We start from the raw sequence: 19,637 nt of genomic DNA, 5'->3' as shown, positions 1-19,637 counted from the left end.
AGGTCCCAACCCAGTTCTCTCCCACTAAAAGTTCTCTGGTGCAAACCTTTATGCGTGGATAGCCCTGTCCCGTTTGAAGCCACTCCCCAGAAAAGAGAAAGCTCTTGGTATCCTACTTTGGGAATTTCTCAGGTATGGCACTAGGAAACTAGTGTCACTCATTTTAAGATTTCTTTGTATAGAAAGATTTGTAATGTATCCACATTTGGAGAACAAAGATGCTGTACAAAGCGTTGAGCTTGCAAAATGGATTTTTGGCACCTATATTACATCCACATATTCAATAACTGGCATGAGTATGTCTTTTACAATCCGTTTTCTAACCAGAGGACCTAAGGAAGGCTTGTGTGTGTACAAGCCGCCTATTTGAAAGCAGAGCTTATCAAATGTTTTGTGAACATAAAGAGTAAAAGAGTGACTACCATTTTCTATGATTATTGTACCTATGCCAATTACATAGTTTTTTTCAGAACAAGTAATGCTTTCTTCATACATTTAACACCATATACAGTATATTCGCACTAAAAAGTGTGTGGCAATTGAGACATTATGCCTAATATTACTTAATTCCTTTGTACATTAAGGTATTATTCTTTCTAAGCAAATATGGTAAAAATGACAAAAAACACGTCTTTAGGATAGTAAGTACTCTTGGTCAAGAAAGGGTTAAATGCAGAGGAAAATCCCTTGAGTGGGGACATTGTGATGAAACCAAATTGCTCATTTCCACCTGTCAGAAGATATTTAAATCCTCCCAGTGGGGAATGTCCATGGTGATCCTGATAATTACAAACTGTGGGGTGACAATGACAGCCCCATGTTTGTACCTCTGTCTGCCCTTTTCTTTTATGCGGAAGAACTTGCGTGGGATTGATGGGTCCCAGACAGCAGGGGGGCTGGCAGTTGCGGCAAACATGAATAAAGAATTTAAGACTCCCGATGATCTGACTGCCCACAAACTAGAAAAGGGCAGATCATTTGTTGGCTTCTGTGTGTGTAGGAGGACAATTCTCTCCAGAGATACTGCCTCATGGTTCAACAAGTGATCAGAGGAACAATACAGAAAACTAAACAATTGTAAACGTATAGGTTAAGATGGGTGGTTTTCAAGAAACACAATGGAGAAGGTGAAATGTGATTTTAATTGCTGCTCCTGACGTTTCAATTTATTTACAAACATTGTTATACATACTAGTCAGCGCCTACTCAATAACCCAGATAAGTTAGCAAGTGCAGAATGTATTAATAACAGTGAAATAACACAAGAGCAAATCACCATGATTTTGCACAAAACAGTCATATAGCACAAACACCTTGTGAGTGACTTGTAGTAAATTATTACATATCAGCAGCAGATGTGTGTTAGTGGCACCTTTGAAGGCCCAACTTGTGCACTAAGAAGCCTTGAGGTACTGGAGGTGGTGAACCACAGGTATCGCTGCTACCTGTCTACAGCTTTTGGCACATTTGACCACTTTCTATGCTTATCCAAGCTCTCTTCCATATGCCTGTGAGACATTGACTTTTCCACGTCATCTGTCATCTTGCGTCACAAATCTCATTCCATCCAAAACTAAACTTAGCTTTCTGCTATACTCTTCTATATCTATACCAGAGATATCTTTGCTACATCTCAAGTCCTCAACCATATTGTTTTGGTGTGACCTTTGACTCCATTCCCTCCTGCCTTCTTTGTAGGTTATATTACTCCCTATTTCCTGTGATTTCATTTTTTCTCAGATCTGCTCCTTTTATGACACCATGAAATTGCTAGTACATGAACACTGAAAAATGTCAAATTCTGCTCTGCTACACAAGGGCCTCAGGGTTTAGGCTACTGTAATCTGATAGTGAATTAGAATGGACTGGGACTGATAGCCAAAACAGCCAGGCAACTTTGTATTAACCAAAGAAGTGAGCGGTGTGCGGCACTTGTATATAGGGATATCTGGAATGTATTACATCGAAAATTATGATTTCATGGATTTCATTCACATCCAATCTCAAGTTATAAAGGAAATCACAACGCACATGTATGCATATGCCACTGGGGGTACTGATGCACTTTATTAATGACTATTAAGACAATAGCACTGTGTATATTTTATACATCTTACCAAAGGTATCATTCTGCTACCCAGTTGCCAATTCATAACAAATATGAGATTTAAAATGTTTGTGTTGAAACAGTTATGGCAGTAATGATACGTATTCAATTTCCAGCATTGGTAAATAGCCCTCCATGTATTCCTAGTCACCTGTCAAATGCTGATGCCTCACGTCAATTACTTACCACAATTATAGAAACCTATTTCTATAAGATCACTGACTGAAAACTGTACGTTTTATGCTGGAGTTATCTTGATGCCCTACAAAAACACTATTAGGGCTGAATAATGTGAAGTGACAGCATGAACTTGTATTTTTATTATTATTATAGGCTATTGTATAATATTGGATGCATTTAAGGACACACATTCTGCATATCAAACTTAACCTTAAGAATAGCACAAAATCTACTTCCACTATATTTTACACACTAATCAAATATTACATTTTACACAGTTCAATCCTATCAAATACCCCCACAAAGAAATACTCAGTAAACCACCAATAAAACAAAAACTAAAAAACCTAGAACAGAAAGAAAATGTATAAAATAAAAAATATTAGAAATTAAAATAAATCTTGATTGCGACCCAATTGCTCTATCTTGTGTCCCAAAGACAGACTCAAAACATAGATTACTGTCTGCCAAAAAATGCGTGATAGTTCAAGCCACAGTACTAGTAATGGGGGGAAAATCGGTTAAGTGAGAACCTCTATGATTCACACAGTCCCATTATAAGCATACAAAATGGTGCAGTATAATGCATTGGAAGATAAAAAAACAAAACGACCAGTCAACACCATCTAAAAATCTAGAAAGAACATTCCAAGTAGTCAAAATGTACCACATCCATTGGGCCAAATGGTCTTATCTGCCATCAAATTCTATGGTTCTATATTTCTATGATAAATGTAACACTGCCAAAGTGATTTTTTGTAGTCGGGTGTGGAGTAATACCGTTCCGGGAGATCGTTGCTTTACGCTCGACTAGCTACAACAGATTGCATTGACACTATTACACTTGCTCAGACCCGGAACGCTTTAAGTAAATCTGGGACAAGGTAGAGGGCTTCCGACTTTAGCTTCCGATTAGCTGAAATGCCTTTAATATATCTGTATGTGTAAATTTGGGATTGATGTTAATAGTCGTGGTACTAACGCAAGTTAAAAAGAAGAAAATATAGAAGACATTTCTAATGCACTCTGTGTTAGTGGAGTCAGTTTGGAAGCATTTGAGGCTATACTACTGTATCAAATGCTTTTAGTGGCTAGCTGTGACACTCCTAGTTTGACCCTATCACTACATTTAAAGCTTTGTGTATTCCTACAATTAAATTCCTAGTCCTCGCAAAATTCCGTTAACAATGCATGAGATAAATGACTGTAGCCTTGTTTTTGGAAATTTGGAAATGGGACTATGCTGTACATTGCATTTGCCTTTATGTTTAAGTAAAAGGGTCAACCTAGCTGTTGCCAATAAATGGATTAGAGTACTAATAGTATTCCGTTGTTGAGTGAATGGAAGACAATGGGTGTGTGAGGGTTTTTATAATACTCAGATAAAAAGTCTATATCTTATGTGTTTTGGGCAGTGACGTATCCTGTCCTAGGGAGCAGGTGCAGGGAGCGCCTGTTCCCCTGCTATAAAACCAGGAGGGTGGCCAGATTGCCCTCTTGGATGATCAAGGCCCCATTGGATGATCAAGGCCCCATTGTCCAGCTGCAAAGTCTCTATAGAGATGTTCAAGAGACGGCACACAGAAATATGACCTCATATCCCCACATCTCTTAAAGGTGCGCAGTGCCTTTTAATGCACTAGATCATGGCCAGGAGCCTCCTTGGTTTATTTCATAGGTGATATAAATTATTTTTGGTTTCATCTTTATGTAGTTGGGATGTTGTTGTTTTTACTACATGAAGGTTTCCAGCAAGTGTTTGCAGTCTGTATCTTTAGCTTTATTTTCTTCTATTGGGGAGTTAATGTAGTCATGAAAAGGCTCTTTAAATTCGGTCCACTGGTTCCTTATTCTATTTCGCTACAAAATAATTTGTTCCTGTGAAGTGCTTTTGCTGTCTCCCCAAATAACAGATGTTCCTGCTCCCATTATATATAACATATTTATCTAATACATATATACGGTAATACTAATTGTAAACTCTAACATCATTATGTGGGTTTATTTAGAGATCAGATCTGTAAGAAGTATGAAGTAAGCAACATACACAATAGAATGTTAGCAGGGAACCTTTTAGAATTGAAATAATACTCAAATTTGTATTAACATTGTTTTTTCTTATTAATAATACTGCTACCTCTATAAATTGTTCAAGTGGTATTAAGCATGCTTAACACACCTGTATAACGGAGATAAAACTTTAGAATTTTTACAGTTTTGTACAAAGCAGAAAGGAAAGAGAAAATAGGACTCTATTTAATAATTGAGCCACATTAACAAATATTTAGATGCAAATAATTTGGAGAAATGATTTAGGAAGTGGTTAAAAAAAATTAAATTATAAATTGTGATGCACTAATGTCCCTGCCAAGAAATGAATTAATATCTTGCGTAACTCAGCTCATGCTTAATGGAAGCTGCATTGTCAGTAAACAGAATTACCGCTTTGTCTTTGGCTTACATTTCAATTAGTTATTTTTTTTGTATGTAAATATTTTTATTTCTTAATACAATACAATAAACACCAACAGCGCCAACCAGTGACTGAAACTGCACCAAGCCTGCTAGTATCTAACTACCAGCAAAAAAGCAAAATACAAAATTGTGGGTAAATAGTGCTACGATGTACACAGCAACATACAGGTTGTACACAAAATCAATACTTAGCTAATTATATAATTCAGGGAATCCATGAACATCAAAAAGAAAACACAAAAACATCACTATAATATAATATATTTAGTATAGATGTGAGGTAGTGAGAAACATAAAAAATGCACACTCACTCTTCTTTAAAACAGCATATAGGTCACCCTTTACGGGAAACTTCACCTCATAGGTTCATATAATCCTCAAAGTAGTAAACTCCAAAAATAACCAATATAGGAGAGTAGGCTGAAAACAATTAGTTCTACTTAACAAGAGCTCCTATTCACTGCTAATCCCTGGTGACGCCTTCCCCTGAGAGATATCTTCAGTGAATAACAAAGGTGACCCAGGTTAAAAGAGTTAAATTCAAAAAAGTTAGTTTATTAAACAGAAAAAAAGATGCCAAATATAAAATGAAGGGAAGGAGGGTGTGTGTCACCAAGGATCAGCAGGCTAATAGTTTCCCTGCAATCCCTGGTGACAAATGATAGAGATATGCCAAGGATCAAATCAATTCAGGAACAGGAAATATTTGCTTCCAGGACCGTCAATCCTGTATTGGGCATGCAAATGTATAAAGACTTCCCCAAGTGGCTAACTTCCAGATTTGCTTTGGCAATATCATGCATCTTTCCGCATTGGAGGTTGACACACAGTAGAATGGGCTTTGATAACGGTATCCTGTGGGAGGGAGTCTTGTTAGCTCATTAGTGCCAATTCGAATGGCAATTCATCTAGCAATGAACCAGACGAAAAAGCCATCTTGTCTGTTTTCAATGACAGTAAGTGAAGATAAATCTTCCGTAACAGCTCAAATGGAGGAAGAGTGGGACTCCGAAGGACCAAATTGACATCCCAGGGCACAAGGCCTTTAGAAAAATGCCTAAACATCTGAAGAGAGACCAGTTCAAAGTCTAAAAAAAAAAAAGTGCTGAGAGCTGAAATTTGAACTTTCACCGTAGCTGATTACAGTCCACAATCAAAGCTCTGCTGAAAGAAGTCCAGAATGAAAAAATAAGGACAAGCAAATGCAGTACAACCTTATGAGCCACACCACAAACAGAACTTCTTCCAAATCTGGCCAAAAAACTGAAGTTGAGGCATCAAAGGATTTTCGAACAGCAGCTTCTGTCTTCCTTGGAAGATCGGGAGATTACGTCACCCTAAGCGCCACCATATTGCCCTTAATTGGCACTTTCGTCACCACAGCACTGCCATTTTGTTGGAACTTGCCGGGTTATATCCGTGGAGATGCAGACAAAGAAAAAAGATACCAGATGAAGAATTAAAGATAGAAAAGAGAAAAGAGAAGAGAAGGGAGAAGATAGAAGATGTGGAAGAAGTGAAAGTGGTTGGCAGAGAAGGTAGGGAAACATTCACAGACAGTGAGAGAGAGAGTGAACAAGAATGCAATTGTGAGTGAGAGTGAGTGAGTAAGAGTGTGAGTGAATGTGGACCTACAAATTTTGGACAAAAATTCAGAGCTTTTTGCTTCGTTTTCATCCAATTCATAGGCGGTCTGATTCGGTAAATTTTCAATTGGTACGAATCCGAATTCACGAGTCTAGCGCTCAGCATCAATCACCTGCACTCATCACAAGGGAACAGTGAAACAGATCTGCAGGAATAGACCTTGTGCTTTCACCACAGGACCACTACATATAAAGCATATTCAAGACTCCATGTCACGTTCTATGGCTTTTGTAGACCAGTAGGATGTATAATGTTACAGTTTCTTAAACCTTTGATGTTTAGCCACCATTGTCTTTATATCCCTTGAGGTACTACAAAGGTGAAGTTGTGATTTACACAGACAGGCTGCCCCATTCTGTTCCTTTTTTTTCTCATAGAAACTAATTATCCTAACAGTAAACAAGTGATAAGTGCATTCAGTGTTCCTGTTAAAAAATTAACAAGGGATGAACTAATTTATCACTTCAGACATGATTAAACCTGCTAAGCAAATGGCAAATTGCTTTTTTCAATTTGGTTTCTAATGGATCTGTGTGAATTATCACCAACATAGGAAGAGGGTTAATAATGGCCATGCAGGCAAACCATGACAGGTCTATTCTTTGCTCTGCAACCATAATTCTAAAGCAAACATATCCTAAACTTTTTACAACATAACCCAAAGCAGGATGTGACAGTGTCAGGTTCTGCTGCTTCATTTAATTTTGCTTCATTTTAATGGATTGAATGATGTCTGTAAGAGAACTGTCGAATATAACTTAATTGGCATTTTAAAATGCTTGTTTGCCAAGATTATGACAACGAATGAGAGACACAAACATCCTCATTCACAAGCGGTTCACACTAATTTGTTGCTTTAATGTAGATTAAATGTTTTAATTTCTTGTATAATCATTACTTAGTTACTGTATTTAAATCAGTATAACCATTTTGCAACACAAGTTGACCTTTATTGCATAAAACCTGTTAGTAGAACTTGTCTACACATTCTTTACTCAATGGTCCATATTAGGGGTATATTTATGCATCTGTGTTGTGCAAAGCAAAACCGACTAAAGGAGTAACATCACCGAGAACTGATTGCACCTGGAGAAGAGACTGCTATGTTGTCCCAACAAAAGGTATTAATTCGGACTAAAGACTCCATCAATAACTGTAAATTTAATAGGGTCTTACTATTAAGCAGTTTGGACATGAGACATCAAGCACCCACAATGTATGGTCGTGGGCTTGTGTCCTTTGAATAATAGCTGCTCTGATGCTACAGAAGAGGTTGCTGCCCTTTCCATTTTTCAAGACAACCTAGTGGAAACCTGCGTATCTTGCCAAGTAGGAGACTGTAGGTAGAACTCATGCTTAATCTCCTGAAGCGGTCAGACTTGCATCATGTCTAGTAGGAATATTGGCTTTCCTTGCTGTTATCAACACCCTCTGTGTTATTAAGAATGCCCGAGCATCATTTGATGATTTGAAGCAGGTACGGCCAAATGCTGCTACATTAAATTAAAGGTTAAATACATCAACATGGAGGTCAAGTCAGTTCTGACTTCTAGAGCCTTCAGGTATGCCGATGAGGAGTGAGTCTATTGAGCTTAACAGGAAGGCCACTAATACTTTGATAAAAGCTTTGATCGCCTGCTTGAGAATTGGTTATCCAATGGTTGTGTTTAAGTCCAAATGATGGCTGCAAGTCAGCAGTGACCATTTATATTATACCGTGACAGTAATCCAGTATACACCGGTTAACATCAAATTCTACATATTTAATGTTAAAAGGACAATATTTGCAAATATCTTTTATTTTGAAAACAGGAAAAAAACATGTATTTGATTAGCATTCAACGCTAAAGTTATAATAGCATGCCATGGCATTCACTGTTTTCTTCTTAAATTATCTCTTCCCCAGAGGTGCCTTTTTTAGTTTGAAAGTATTTTAATTAACTATTGATAAAATATATGCCTTTCAGGCTAGAAGCTCGGACTAAAGAATAATATTTTTATACGTACAAAATGTGATTTATATGTGTTGAAAGAAACTTTCTTACATGGCTACCCGCTGCTCGTCATAAAGGGGCTGCGTCACTGAAAGTTATACGCAATTGATGTAACACATATGCATCAATCATGTCAACAGCAATGCGTCACATAGCAGTACTTGATAATGCCTTGCCCACTGGTCAATGCCTCTAACCATTTAATAAAACACAAGTGCCCTCCTATAGCCATCAGAAAGGTTCGGCGGTATGCCTTTCATTCAGAACTATTCATGAAAATAATACATGAAGGTTGTGCACAAAGATGGTCATTAATCCTATTCTCCTTTAGCAGACATTCAGTAGCTTTAAAGATGTCACATTTCAAGATAAGTCAGTATGTCCCCCTGAGACCTGAATTATGCAAATTAATACAAGTCTTGTACATTTAAAAAAGTGTCTTTCTAATTTTGGTATTCGATGTGCATACATTAAATACAAAGTGTGAGATCAGTCTTTGCAGACAATGGCAAGGCATTTAACAAAAAATAGGAGAAAGAAAAAGCTTTCATCAAGGTTTTTTTTTACTTATTTATTTACTCGATACCTGATTTTACCTGTGTCACACTTAATAAATTGATAATTTTTATTTGTTAATAAACAGCACATTTTTAAATGTGTATATTAATATGAGGGAACAGTCACACATGATCTGAGTCTGGAGGCTTCGACCTCAAAATTATGTACAGTATGTACATTGATAGGAATTATGCCATGTCAGATCAATAATTCCAGGTGATTAGGATATTCATTCACTGAATCGTGTTTCGGCTACCAGTCTAGGTAGCTAAGACTTGTGGGAAATAGCCCAAGAATGTATACTATAATGTTTTCAGGCTGTATATCTGTTATCTTAGCCCAATCTGCTAGTCAAACATCCTGACTTTTTATGATGACTATAAAATAAAAAGTAAAAAAAAGTCTGAGGAAGGACAGATTTCATTAGGATTGCCATAAAGAGTCAGCTCAGTGTGGTGTTTAAGCAGAAAGGGTCACCCAAAATTATCACGAACGGCAAAAATGACAGTCTCAGATTTACCATTAAATTGATGCAAAAGTAAAGAAAATTGTGTTTTTGTCAATGCTAGCTTACAGTATTCTTTGTGTATGGGACTTCCCCTTTTCTGAAATTTTAAAATATTTAGCACCACAAATGCTCTTTATTACTCCAACAGAACCTTGGCACCACTCTGCAAGTTAAAAGCTGAAATGACTAGGATGTGATCGGTTAAGTTAACCCATCCGACTTGCCTCTAGCTTTTTTATAATTAGCATATAGGGTAAGAGCCATTCACAACCCAGCATGGATGTGCGGGTCAATGTTCAGTAATAGAATACATAGACCTTACTAGAGCATTTAGGTAGTTTATGAAGAGGATACCTTTCTAAGTACATTCCCACATATTAGACTTATTACTTAATCCGGGTTAACTGGGGGCACTGTGTGTTCTTTTTAACTTATGTATTGACTTTTAGCCTTGTCATTTTGGTACAGCTATCCACACGCACAATGTTATACTTGTATTAATGTTTTCTCTAATTTACGGAAGGTCGTTCCAAAAATACATTTTTTTATGAATTTATTAAAGGTTATATTTTATAATTTTTTGACAATCCGTGTTATCCTGGAGCCTTTTTGTTTTTATTTTTTTTTGGTGTGACCTGTTTAGTTCCTAAGGCACTAACAAGTGGATGTCCCAGAAGAGAAAAAATGTATGTGTTTTCTATACTATGGATGCCCCTTAACATATGCTCTATAGTGTTTCATTTTGTACAAACCTATGGAACGATCTTGTTGCCCCCATATTTAGAACCTTGCTGCAGAAATACCCTTCATACATAAAGCTCAAAGCCCATTGCCTAGCAGCAGTCCTAGATTAGAGGGCTAAGTCACTTTCTATTCAGAAGCACTGTCAGAACACAGCACCATTGGGAACAAATAAGGGTTAACTTTAAGTTTAAATTACACTGAATGCACATGTCTGTAAGAGAGCGTTAATGGAAATTGTGGCTCCTCCTAAGCAGGATTTGTGGCCATTCTGCCTCTTCTAGCTCTCCATATCAATTTAGAGCAATAACCAATGTGTCAGATCACAATAATGCTGCCATAGCAACAGTATATTCCATGGGCCGGTATCCATGGAGATTGGGTCTTAAAATCGTAGAGATCCTGAACGTCTTATTAGATAAATATGCAGCCTTCACACCACTCCTGAGAAGATTTTTCATAAATGTTGACGGCTGTGGAAGAGATATTGAATATACAAGCAGGATCACTAAATTAGGTCAATGTATATGTTATTTAATCAAGATGTTTCATTGTGTGGACAGAGTGATATAATTTGGTTTCACTGAAAAGCTAACACTCAAGTAGAGAGCAGCTCATATAAACAAACACTGGCTTTGGTTATTATGTTTAATGGTAGTATTTAAACTTTGTGGAAAAGTATTGTTGGTACAGTGAGCTAATACTAGAAATCAGAGTAACCAGAGACATTGTTTGTTTTTACTATGCATTGTATGCTAACCTAATAAAATTTCGATTGAGTAAATAAAGTAGTAGATTTCAGTAAGGTGTTGACACCGTCCCTATTAGAAGACAAATTAAAGTCGGCAAATTGTCTGTATGCAAACTCCAGTGTCTGCACCAGAATTTATGGTGTCTACCATCTTGTCTGCTTGATTGGACTGCCTGCCGTTGGAGAAGCAGGGCCAATTGGGGAGATCATGGATCGCTCTCCAACTGGCCCAAAATAATGACCTGTAGTGACAGCACAAGATTATTTCCTACAAACCTCTGCTTCAGTGCTCCCTTAGCATGTGCTGGAGACTGATGCTGAGTGCCAGGATATGATGTCATACCCAGGACCCCAGCACTGAAGTAGAGGTTTGTAGGAAGTTATCTTGTGCCGTCATTACAGGGCCACTATCGTAAGAAGAAAAAAGGGAGAGGGAAAAAAGTAAGAGGCTGGAAGAAAGGGCGATTGGAGAGATAATGCAAAAGAAGAGAAAAACAAAAGGAAGAGATAATGAGGAAGAAGTGGAAAAAGGGGAGAGAGAAATTGGAGCGTCATTGAGAAAGAGGGAAGAAAGAGAAAGGGATAGATAGAGAGATGGGGAGAAAAGGGATAATGAATAAGGAGAGACAAAGAGAAGGAAGAAAAAATGAGATAAAGAGAAAGGAGAAAGATGGGGAGAGTTAATGAGAAGGGAGCAAGATGGGAAAAGAGAATGAAAAGAGAAAAATGAGAGCAAGAGAGACATGAGAAAGATAAGGAGATAAGGAGAAAGGGGTGGGATAAAGAGAACCGGGGGAGATAATGAAAAACAAGACCGAGCGATAAAGAGAAAAGGGAGCGATAAGGAAAAAGGAGAGATGAGGGAGAAGAAAGAGTGTGTTTTGAAAGTGTTGTATGTTAGGCAAAATGCCTAAGTGCAAATAAGTGTGTGGCTACAAGAGAAAGTGTAAGCCAGTATTGTTTGTGTGAAGGCAAAACGTTGAATGTGCATGTGTAAGTAGGTATGATCAGGCATTTGTTAGGGTAATTTATTTGTGTGTATTTTGCAGTCTATCCATTACTATCATTGTCTTGGGCCTAAAGGGTCCAGAATGAGTCACTCTAACACATTTTACATAGGGGCACTGTTTATCATTTTGGTTTGTTTTTTTTTGTTTTTATAACAATGCTAGTGTCCTTTGCTGGGTCCAGCAACTGTCAAAATGTCTGCCATAAAACAATGTCCATTTAGCTATTAAGCTAAATGCCATTTAGTTGTCCTGATTCTACAATGAGACCAAGGACTGATTAAGGTTTGAGTCTTTATAGCAGTAAAAACGGTCAGACCAAGTGACAAATTGTGGGCCAAATTGTTCATATCTGCTATCAAATTCTATGTTTCTACCAAAGGGGAGCCCTTCATAACACAACTGGAAAGAAGCTGAAATCCAGAGGCATCTCCACAACGTTTATTATATATTCCCAAGCAATATCAGGCCATATCAGATACTAAACTTCCAGCTCGCCTATGTTCTGTACCTGACTCAAACTGCTTATGGGAGGCAAGAAGTGCTCTGGATGCGGTAAGGGGCAAGGCTAACCATGCATGGAGGGGGGTAACTCCAAATGGATTTGGAAGGGGGGTTAAGCACCCTAATTATACTAGCTTTACTATTGTCATGAAAGCCCTATGAACAGGTTACACATTACATAAAGAAACCTATCTTTATTCATAAATACCAACTACTAGGCAGACCTTGTACCCAGTTATGACATGCAGACAGTATAGTTTATTCCCTTATCTATCTACACAGCTTCTCATTATTTTAAATAGAATTGATGAATTAGTAAAAAACCCTTTTTATACCAGTCCTAGACCTGGCATAGTGGTTAATTTGCCAATATTTATCAGGCTTCAATGCAAACGCACATCAACCTATCAGTATATACAGTATGTTGTACAGCTGGGTGCTTATCATCGTTTTACCTGTCTTGGCAGTAGCTTTCATGAAATGCTTTTAATATTTCACAAGCTGGGAACTTTCAGCCACCAAAAATCAGAGGCTATAAAATTGCATAGCTTTCGCTGCGTCTGTTCCAGATGCTAATACCTAGAAGGGACATTTCTACGGTTCATGAAACTGATAAATGGATTTCGCAAAGTATAAGCATTTGCAATTTTGGCTTTTCTTCCTCTCTCTAAACCATGTTGTTTTTAAGATCGTCTATGAACCACCATTAGCTAGAACAAAAGTGCTTTTAATAACGTAAGAAAGCAGTTAAAATAGGAAAAAAACGCTAATCTGAATCTCGAGAAACCTAACCAAAACCTGTTTTACGGTTTGTTGTAAAGCTACTCTGAATCACTTTATAAAAATAAAAAGGTCAATGGGAGGCCAGGATGCTCTAAGCAGGCCTTGAAGTACCTGCTTTAAAATTTAATGCTCTATTTCACCTCATCACCGTGTCATCCATTCAAGAGAAATCCCCCGTTATACACGTTAGGGGGTGATTGATAATTGAACTGATAGCCTTACATTCCTGCTTGTGACAAGTTTTTAACAATAAAAACCTGACAGAGTTGGCTGGTTGGTGATAACAGCGCCAATCTACATATTTCTGCACTGGTAAACGTGCCACAGCTGGGTTATTATATTAAAAAAAAATAAAAAAAACTGGAAAGCGACAACATTTTATTTTGAGGCAATAAACATGAGTCTCACTTGGAATTGTTGGAACTAAACCGAAATGCACACAACAGCACAGCTGCCTCAATACATTCGAATTTGATGGTCGCGTTAATCTGCAGTTGGCAACCACCTGCGTTTTTTGCATCTCCTATTTTACGTAAGGCTGTTAAACTGGTTATGCAGTAATGCATACGACTAACTTGTTGTACTTAACAGGCCCATTCAAACGCGCAATACAATAGTGCTTTAGCATGTTAAGCATAGACTTTTGAGCAGAACTGTAATAATGGTCTTTCCTTAAAAACTGCCAGCTGCCTGGGGTAATGGCGCCGTTTAGTGATTTGCCGCCTACACCTCGAGGACACCTCGCGCTGCGCAAAAGGCGGGAATTAGCGCTATAAATAGAAGGGGCATTAGGGGTGCTAGTCATGCCTCAAGGCGAACTGCTGGGTTTGGGCCCACGGCCTGTTTATTCCAACAATATGTGGTTGTGTCTTTATTTCAAGGCATCAGTTTGTTGGTTACAATATACCTTACAACTACATGCCCTCACCTCTACCTGCTGCATGCGGACAGAGGTGCTTGTCATGTCACCAGGCTAGCACATTTTGGACATATTTCCACTTAGGGGTGTACTCACTTTTGTTGCCAAGGTTTAGACACATGGCTGTGTGTTGAGTTATTTTGGAGGGAACAGCAAATTTACACTGTTATACAGGCTGTACACTCACTACTGTACATTGTAGCAGAGTGTCATTTCTTCAGTGTTGTCACATGAAAAGATGTAATCAAATATTTACAAACATGTGAGGGGTGTACTCTTTTGAGAAACTATATATATATATTATTGCAAGAGAAAGAAAGACAGTCAATATAAATTACATATGTAAACTATTTTTAATGTCACATTGACATTTATAAATGGATTACATATTCTGCAATAGATGTGGTCAAAGTGTGGTTTTAATATTTTTTCTCCTGTTTTAACAGTAAATGTATAATAAAACACAGCTTGTCGTTATTACCATTTACACAATTTACATCAAACTGATGACATCTCAAATGTATTCCTTTTAAAGGACAGCAACTTCCATACAATATTACAATTTAGGCAATAATCCGGTACAATACTTCATAAGCTTGAAAGAAAAAAATAAGATAGCTTGTAATTATTTGACATTTGAATCATGGTACCTGCGCAAGTGTGAAACCTTAACTTGTGTAAAAGTCTGGATTATTAGGCAATTAACATGAAACACTTTATTTTCATAAACAGAAATATTTTTCTTCTGGTTACCTGTGTGGTTCTAAGCCAAGTTAAATACATGTATGGACACAGAACTCCCCAATTACTTGTTTTAATTGTAAGATCTAATATTTTAGATTACATTTTTCACTTGATTTTTCATTTATTCATTTTTCTTTTTACCAATCTAATGCACAGTTCTTCCAATATTTGCAATGGTTCTTCGTTATTATGCGGCTTTTTAAAAATATTTTTAATGAAACCCAACTAGAATGTCTTTTCCATTTGATCCATAAAATGTGTTATTTCCTTTGGAACATTAAAAAAATATATAAACATAAAAAAGGCAAAATGAAAGAAATAGATTAGTGAACAAGAATGTGCACCATTGCATCAGAACTGTGCTTTAGAAATATAGCCTACAGATTATTAGCTTTGTATATAGGAATTCTACTGCAAAGGGGCAATTCACTAGACTGCCAAATGAAACACTCCCCAAGTATGTAGACTTGTTCCTTTTAATACATGGTCCAGCATTTGTAAGGGTAGGAATGCTGAATATTAAAAGAAATAATAAAGTATCAAGTATGCTACAATATGGAGGGTTTGCCTCCCAAGCCAAAGACACTGAGACCATACTCTTTAGTATATATTTTTTTGACTATTCTGTTAACTATTAAGTCATGTATATTGTACCAATTGACAAGAATGGCCCCATTTAGAAGCTGAATAATGAATTCTTCAATTTTCCACCACGTCAAACAGCTTTACCGTCCCTTTGGGTTTAAACACAATTACTCGTCATGTAAGCTTTTTATTTTATTTAACGCTCAGACTCATATGGTCATGACATGTTTTGCATCGACTTCTTTTTACAAAGCCAGGAACATCCCTGTGACATGATAACCCTCAGCTGCAGGTGCGGCAGGTTAATGGCTATAGCATGACTTGCAGCCTTACAGAGGTCTAACAATGTGTCATCATGGGCAGATTTGAGACTTGCTGGTGAATGGCTTGTACCATCTCTGGAAAAGGGATGCCCATATTAATAAAATGAAAAGAGGAACCACCCAATTTAATTGCTTAAATATTTCATATAGAAGGATAGAGGCTTGGCATAGTTAACTAGGTGACGTACCAAGCAAAATACAATAGTGACAAAATATTGTGGTGTTAAGTATAACATGGGTACCAAAATATAGTCCTAAGAATAAAAAACATTTAAGTGCAACACAGATGCCACATTGGCCATCTAATCCACATACCAATAGAAAATGTATCCCTCAAAATGCAGTAATTGGCAGCCATAGATAAAGCATTATGGGGATCTAAAGGTACTATAAATCCATACTCTTCTATATAGCACTGCTTTTTAAGTTTCTATCAGTAAGTTCAACAGGATGGAATGTGAGCACACCTAAAAGTAAATTTAACTGGACAATGACATCACATATGTGAATATTTAGTTAATCTGTTATTAATAAACCAGCAGGATGCATGGAAGCTTTCTACTTCAGCGCCTATAAATAAGCTTAGTTTGCATGGATTATAATTGAGTGGTTACATGGTAGGAATTCAATACACTGGAAATTTGCAAGGGAGTTGAACTTCAATATGCATTGTAAGGACCTAACCCCATTGAGCTCTTACCATAAGAATAGCTGAGCCTTTTGCCATTCACATCACATACATATCTGCAATGTACTGGTACTAAACAGTCACCCCATCAGTATATTTCATAACTCACCAACATAAGAATTAATAATCTGATGTCGATGAGAGCTGCCATCTTCACTATTTGTCACTTGATTTTAATAGTTATTCTTTTGTTGTAATGGCAGCTGTAGGCTGAGGAATAAGGAGTAGGCAGGAGAAGAAACTAACAAAGCATGTGGCCCAGAGGCTGCTGAGCTCAGCAACGCAGAACAAGATAATTCCTTCATTTTAAGGCAAAAATCTTACAACAGCTATTGCAAAGCAGTAGGGACAAGCTATAAGTATGGTAGATGCACTGCTGTAATAATGCAATGGTCTATTAAGGTGACTAAAAAGGTAAATAAGAGAACAATTTGCTCATGGGGCTTGGTGGTGGCATCAAAAGAGGGGAAACGGATTCTTCTATTAAACTCTATGATATTACTGTATTCTGAACCTTGTTTCATTTTTAATATTGATTCATGAGATTATTACATTGTTATGTCCTTTGAACACGAGGATACAACTGTCTATAACTGAAAGCTGGCCACCTACATTGAAGAATCAAAATCCCAGTAATGCGGATGGCAGATCTCTGTAGTGTCAATGCAGCCAGCATTTTTAAATGATATATACTGGAAACCAGACAGAATGCTATACAATTCACCTTCTTAACATTTTCCATTGCTTTAAAAACAACCGCTTTGAATTTAGGAACATAAGGGGTGACTTATAAACATTTATCAGGCACAAAAATGGAGGAAAATGTGCAAAATCTGACTGTGCCAATGTGTATAACGTATACGTTTAAAGGAATGTGAGTCACAGCTAAACGTAGAAGCAAAAATTGAATATGGAGAGTTTTTCTATCAAAAAAAATAAATTCTGCAAATATGTATATAGCCTAGTATAGTTTCCATGCTGGGAGTGAGATTTTAGGCTTTATACTTATCACATGTACAGTATTTTTATAAATCATCCCTAATGGTATATTCTGACCTCCTCTAAGAAGAGGCACGCAAGTGTGTGCTCAGATAAGTTTTCAGTTAGTGTGTTTCACTGGAGCCAGAAGATCTGGTAATAAACACGTGGATTTAAATACAGATTCTATTTTACCCTACTCAGCGATATCCTGCCCCCATGCGATAAGCAAATAAGTCCAGCGTCCTCAGAGAATGAATATTGTTATCTCATTAATGCACAGGCATGTTACAGGGAAGTAATTGCAGTGGTGTAAATCTTTTCAAATTAGCATCACTAGAATATACATGAGTATACATGCTTATTCCCTTGGAACATTAAAGACTTTGCACATATAAGCACTAATGGGTGACTGGTCATCGCAATAAAAATTTTCTTTTGATCTACACATTAGAATTTTGCAAGCATCACCTATAGGCCGGATTGTGTATGCGTTAAAAGATTTTTAGACAACGCTAATTCGAATTTTTTATGTGTGTGTATATATATATTTTATATATAATTGTCACCTTAGACATGTCATGTTAAATTTGACCTGAACTCTATGATCACAAAACAGTTTAAGAAGAATTAAAAACAAAAATAAACAAACAAAAATTTCTTCTGATTTTAGAGGCTGAATAATGATTCATGCTACATTATTGTCATCGCTGTCCTTATAAACTATAATATCAAATGTAATACAGAGAAAAAGAGATTATTATTATTACTATTAACAGATGGATCCCCCAGACAAGTTATGGGTGATCCACTATAATCACTTTGAATGAAGATAATGCTTCCTAGTTGTACTGTAGGTTGCACCATGTCTTACAATTGTGGCCTAATGATCGGTATAATTTTGTATATTATCAGACAGAAAGACACTACACTATTCTACAAGTCCAAAAAGTTACCACCATTGATACTTTCCTAAATTAGGTGTCAGACAGATTTAAATCTGATAAATGTTTATTTTATTTATTTTTACAATGTAGAAAAAAATAAAAGCATAAGCCCTCTAGCCCAAGAATTAAGAGGTATCAGTTTCTGGAGGATGGCAAAAAAAAAAAAAAAAAAAAAGACATTAAACATGGTTACCAAAATCCCTAAGCCGCATAATTGCTCGTAACATTCAATAGTCAGAATACAATGTTTATATACAGCGTTGACTTGAAAAGCACTTGTAGCACCCATGCAGAGTGCGCTGATATTGCAGGAATCAGGAAACAAAATACAAGAACTCTTGTACAGCCTTAAAAGGCATACACTTAAAATCTCTACTAAGCCAAAATAAATGTAAGCACATGTAATCAAAACATAAATTATGCATCTCCATTTGGAAAAGTCTGGAAACCTGGCATTCGTTCACTTGGAAAACTGTCAATTCATCAATAAAACCTTAGCTGTTGAAACCTTTCGCAGGCTGCAATTTTATTCTAAATTCAGGAGGCAAATCAATTGTCAAATAAAAATAAAAAATACTGCCCCAGAAATTCAAGTTTTGATAGAAAATATACAATGTACAATTAAACATTCTCAGATCTCTAAAACTGCACAAAGTGGTCTCTCATTATTAACCGCAAATGATTATCAAAAAATAATAATTAAATCATTCAACTGCTAGGTCTAAAGAGTAACATAAAAGTTGGAGAGGTTCTTGCACTAGTTTTTCTTGAAAATCCATGTTTCAGCAATGAGATATATATATATATATGATTTTTACTTATTCACAATCCAAAAGCATTTGCCTTGTCAAAGCATAAAAGACGTTATATGTAAATTTTCAGGAAACCAGGCTAACATTCTGACATACGCGACATTCATAGAAAGTAAGCGATTATATTTGTACTAATGAAGTGATTTTTGTTTTTAAATAAAGGAAAACAAAGAAACAACAACAGGTATAGACCCCGAACAACATTACTGAATAACCGCGGCATCTATGTATGCTTCAAAGGAGTGAGTTACCTTCAGGATCTAGTATACAGATCCACCATATAAACAGTCCATCCGATCAAAAAGCAGGAGCGCACTGTTTAGTTAGCTTTACAATAAAATGCCATTTTTTGTTTAAGCTTTCCTGCTGTAGATGTCTTGAATCAA

This window comes from Spea bombifrons, chromosome 1 (assembly GCF_027358695.1).
Source record: "Spea bombifrons isolate aSpeBom1 chromosome 1, aSpeBom1.2.pri, whole genome shotgun sequence".
Lineage (NCBI taxonomy): Eukaryota > Metazoa > Chordata > Amphibia > Anura > Pelobatidae > Spea > Spea bombifrons.
Note: the sequence above shows the minus strand (reverse complement) of the source record.